Source organism: Propithecus coquereli, unplaced genomic scaffold, assembly GCF_000956105.1.
Source record: "Propithecus coquereli isolate 6110/MARCELLA unplaced genomic scaffold, Pcoq_1.0 Scaffold224, whole genome shotgun sequence".
NCBI classification, from domain to species: domain Eukaryota; kingdom Metazoa; phylum Chordata; class Mammalia; order Primates; family Indriidae; genus Propithecus; species Propithecus coquereli.
In genome coordinates this window covers 5,317,684-5,323,167 of record NW_012147634.1, presented here as the reverse complement: position 1 = coordinate 5,323,167, position 5,484 = coordinate 5,317,684, and positions in this window count along the sequence as shown.

The following is a 5,484-nucleotide window of genomic DNA, read 5'->3' as shown; positions in this document are numbered from 1 at the left end:
GGCTAGAGTGCCGTGGCATCAGCCTAGCTCACAGCAACCTCAAACTCCTGGGCTAAAGGGATCCTCCTGCTTCAGCCTCCTGGGTAGCTGGGACTACAGGCATGTGCCACCCTGCCCAGCTAATATTTTTTTCTATATATTTTTAGTTGTCCAGCTAATTTCTTTCTATTTTTAGCAGAAACAGGGTCTCGCTCTGCTCAGGCTGGTCTCAAACTCCTGAGCTCAAACGATCTGCCCGCCTTGGCCTCCCAGAGTGCTAGGATTATAGGCGTGAGCCACCACGCCCGGCCCTAAAAATAAACATTTTTATTAGTATTTTTTCTTACATTCAGGAGAATGGGAAAATTACAGCTACAAGTCCTATAGAGAACTGGACTTAATGACTTCTAAGTCTGAGATCATGGTGACTGCAAGTGATATATGATTGAACTGAAACATTCCAATTTTTAGGTATAAAATGGGGGTGATCTTGGAATGTGTGGCCACAGAAAACGAGGATCCTTTGGAAAATCCAATCCAGTCTGTGCAGGCTGGGTTGGGAATGTGATGATGTGCTGATGGGCTCTGAGTCTACAGAAATGTGAAGCTCAGTCAGGTTCCTCAGTTGGTTTCAGCTCTGCAAACGTATGCCAGATTTTTAGGTCTAGTCTATAACAGAAATGCCCTTTTGATTTGTGGTTAATGGATTAACATAGACAAATGACAAGAGTATGTTTTTTGGTTTTCTTTCCTTTTTCCTTGAAAATTCCTCCTTGCCAAAACCATGCGCTGTTGCATTTTTGAGTGACATGTGGTGTGGATTTGCAGCCTTTTCCTCCCTGGTCCTTGCAGTGAAAGGGAGTGGAGCTAGGAAGTGGAAGAGTCTTCAGTTTCTTAAGGGAAACCCAACATGATAACGTTGATTGCATGGTTGCTTTGCAGTCCTAATCCGTGCCTCTCCAGCTGATGTTCTTCAGTGGGGCCGTCCCATCTCAGCACGAAATTACCCGCAGTGTGAGGACGGTCACCTGAGAAGGAACTTGTGTACAGTTCTTTTCACACATTCTTCCAGTTTCCATCTGGGAAACACTGAAAAATTTCCCCCAGATCATTGCAGAACAAAGCTCTATTTGTTCCAAACAAAAGCTAACGTATCTCTGTCCATCAGAGTGCTGTGTGCCTGAATGACAAAGCTCGTGTTGACCAGCCTCAGTAAGTACCCTAGAGAATCCGCTTTCCTGAGATTTTATAGGCTTGTCACCAAGGGTCAGAAAAAACAAATGAGACGAGTTAGTCCCAGTTATCCAGACAAATAAATAATTCGCAGTTCTCCTGCTCTTGACCTTCACTTTTATTTTTCTTCTGTTTTTTCTTGGACCTGACCTTTTACTTTTCTATCATGTCTATTTTTGTAAACAGCCTATTTTCAATCATTTGAATGAGTTAAGGTACAAAAGAATTCAAAATCAAAGTTCAATTGAGAGCTGGCTTCTTTCTTCAGCTTGTAACAAGAGGTAGAATATTGCAGCACTGAAGGGTAGACTCTGGGAGAACTGGGACGTGTGGATGATTTATTCAGCTGTCTTGGCAGCCGCAGGTGAGTAGTGAGGTTGCTGGAGAGAGCCAACGTAGCCTTCTTAGTGGTCTGATGGAAAATGGCAGTATCTTCCACACACAAGCCAGGAATTCACTTGTCTTCCCAGATCCTCTGCTTTCATCTATGAAAGGGGAATGCACAAAAACCCCAAATCTGTTTCACTTTCTAGCTCGCTGAGCCCATCCAGTGGCGAGACATCCAGGGATGTACCATGGATGGAACCTTTCAGTGCCAAGGGATGGCAGGTGATAGCATCTCCTGCGTGTTTCAGTGCTGACCCAGGCCAGGAGCTGGTGCTGGCACGAGGCTGCAGCCGAGGAGAGGATCCTTGCTCGCTGGGTGGTTTGAAAGACTAGTTCATAGAAGTGATGCTGAATGCTAGGCTTGAGGGTTGAGTAACAGAGGAACCGAGGGGAGGGGGATACATTTCAGACACACGAGCTAAATTAATTGAAGCGGTTTTGCAGAGATTGGAAAAATCATCCAGTTTCATCAGGACGGAGAGTTCTGGTGGTGTGAGGGGAGACAGGGCTTGGGGGGTGAGGCTGGGTGGCGGGTGGGGGCCTTGATCCTTGGGCTAAGCCCTTTGAACCTGATTGCCCCTGTGTTGAAGACGGGCATTAGAGATCAGCTCTAAACAGTTACAAAGCTGTGAGGACACAGGCTCTGCTCCCCTCTCATTTCGGGGGTGGTGGGTCTTCTTCCTGTGCTTCCTGCTCACTGCCCCCTTCCTCAGCTGGGCCAGAGTTCCGGATTGTTCTGGAGCACACTAGCCTTCCCTCGGTAGAATTTCCTCTCAATTAGGCATCATTGTTAACAAAGGGCAGCCAGCTAATTTGCCTGGAAGGTTCTGAAGCTTACCATTCTAAGGTAGTGATAGGTGGCAAATGCACAAATCCACTTTTATAGCAAAGTTGAAATAGGAACAAATACTGTGACCAGTGATATGCTTAATGATGGAATTTCAGGTGCCAGTGCCAAGAGCTGCCTGCAATGGGCGGGTAAGGTGGAGGGATCCTTGAAGTTCCCTAATCTCATCACGCGGGTACCCTCTTCGTCCATTGTGCCAGTGTGAGGAGGTCTGGTTGTGGTTTTCTAGCAGTGTGACCTTGGGAAGGTCTCTTGATCTCAAGATTATAGTTTCTTCATCTGATAATGGAAAACAGTATCAAAGGTCTTTTCCCATTGTTCTGCTTTCCATATTGTGGGCACTCTCTTTGGCTGTCTTAGAGGAGGTAGAAATGCTGACTTGTCCCTCCATTCATGCCTTGAATAAATATATATTATCGAGCCTTCTCTGTGGCAGGTATGTTATTGTGAGGGCCACACACGATCCTGGCCCTTGGGGAGCTTCCAGTTATTCCTGACTGATGTGGCCTTGCTTCTTGTTGGAGTGTTTCATTCGCCGAGATGGAGAGCTCCACCGTGTAAGCCACGAGGTGAAGCTTCTGTGCTCCGCGGATCAGGTTGTTGATAGGCAGACAAAGTTTGGCTTCTCCTACTCTTTTAGTCAGATATTAGTGTGGATTCCTAATGACTAATTTAGAAAAAAATCTGGTTAAGTCTTTCCATGGAGTACATATTAATTCCACAAATATTTATTGGGCACCTACTGTGTGCTGGGCACTGTGCTAGGGCCTTGAGATTCAAAGGTGACTATAATGGTGCAGCCATGCTCTGAGGCCAGGAGGGGACATGGACTTCAAATGACAAATTTATTCCTGACGCTGGGTACTGCCAGTATACTGGGGACAGGCACGAGTACACGCTGCTGGCCCTGTGGTTTACCTAGGGGTATATGGGGCTTCCATAGCAGCCCTGGGTGTCGATCACTTGGCTGGAGTTTTTGTTGACCCACCTGGCCTGCTGCTAAGTCCACACCTGTGTGGGTGGTTAATCACTTCTCCTGTGTTCCTTCACCACTTGACCTTCAATGACGGTTATTTCTAGTTGAAGTATTCAAAGTTAAACAAAAGCCCTGGTCTCTCTTGCCTCTGTGAAAGAACGACCTCGGGATTCTTATGTGAGTGTTCCCTCTGGTTTTCTGGTCGCCGTGCTCTGGATGCGGGGGGAGCTGTTCATCCTGGTGCCTTTCTAAGTGGCTGTCAGCCACGTGGGAAACTCACATCAGCCGTGCTCATTGCTGTTTCCCCTGACCTTGCTGCTCCATGGCACTCTCCTGAGTTGTGGATATGGAGACTACAGGAGACTCTGCGTTCAGGCTCTGCTCCCTGGGTTCTCACCAGTTGGGAAGGGAGATGAGGGGCCCAGTGGGGAGACAAGATCGCTGAGAAGGTTCTGGTAGCTCACAGCAAATGTGGCTCCTTCAGAAAGCTGGACTGAAGGTGCGACCAAATGCAACCCCCTGCTTCCTCCCCTCCTTGCCCCTGCTTGAATTAAAGAGAGCTGGCTTCCCGGGAAGGATTGACTTGACTTACCTTCAAGACAGGGACAGATAGGCACCTCTCTGTGCCTGGTCTGCTCATTGCGTAGAGTCTGAATGTTCAGGGAGCCCCAGGGTGCCTGAGCACAGACTGCCCTGAAGACTCAGATGGAGGGGAAGACCCTGGCTTTGGCTTCTGTGGCCATTCTGGAGAGCTCTGACCCTGTGCACAATGCGTTCTTACCTGCCAGAGAAGCTACTTCTCTTCTTGCCTTGTAGGGGATCAGGTAAGGAGTGGAGAGAGGGGAAACTCTTTCCCTGGCATTTCTTTAAGAGAGAAGAATTGTTCACAGGAGATTGAGATGAATGATAGCTTTACAAAGGCTCACATTTTATGCTGACATTTGGTTATGTGATACATGCTATTATTAAACAGGGCTGTATATCACCTGCTGAGAGGGAAACAGACATAAAGAAAGGGGGCAGGTACAGCCATCTGTATAATTGAGTGCAGCAGCCTTACAGTGGGCCATAGTGGAGAGTCCGTAGCTAGAGGTAGACAGCAGACGGGGATGGTGGCCAGCTCTCACTCCCCTGGAGATCCAGGGCTGACTTAGCCATGGTGGCCTGACCCTGTGGTCCTGCCAGGTGGGAACAACACCTCTGCTTTGCAGGGGAGTGTGTAGAGCCCCCATAATGCCTCCTGTAAGTTGTTCCTGGGCAGAGGTCATTGATTAACCCCAGAGCAGCAATTGACAGTAATGGCAGCCCTGCCCCATAGGGTGTGGTTTTTTTTTTCTCTTGAACTCTTGGATTGGAGGATGGGAGTGACTGCCAAGAAGAGCCTAGGTGCTGTGAGTTAGCTGCTCCACAAACACACTCAGCTTTATAACTCATCCTCATGTAGATCTACGTCTAGAAAAAGCGTATTGTGTGACTTGAATATGGATGAACACAGGAGCTGTATAGTGTTCTAGAAGGTGAGCTCTGTATAGACAGGAATCTTGTCTGTGTTTGCTCCATGATGCGTGTTACGGTGTCCATAGATAATAGATGCAAAATGAACAATAAAATGAATTTTGCAGTTGAGCTATAGCTGAATACAGTACACTGCTTCCAGTGTTTCTCCAACCCCTGTGATTAATATCAACAAACCCTTACCTAGCACTCTGTGCCTTTGACGTATATTAACTCATTTAATTCTCTAACAACCTTATAGGTAGATCTATTATTATCTCCCATTTTGTAGAGGAGGGGACTGAGGCAGGTGACAGTTAAGCAGCCAGCTCAGGGGCTGGGGCACCTCCTGGCCCTCGATTACCATCAGGCAGAGATCCAAGGGGAGGTGCTGGTCTTGACCAATGATGGGCATTGATTTCGAAGAGGAGGTGGCCTTGGCCAGAGCTGGGCTTGTTTGTCCCTGGGTGGAGCAGGCTTAGCCCGGGCAGCCTGTGCTGCTGCCATCATCCTGGGCTGTTTACAGCTACCTGGGACTGAACAGTGTTTATTTTAAAAGGAGAATGTC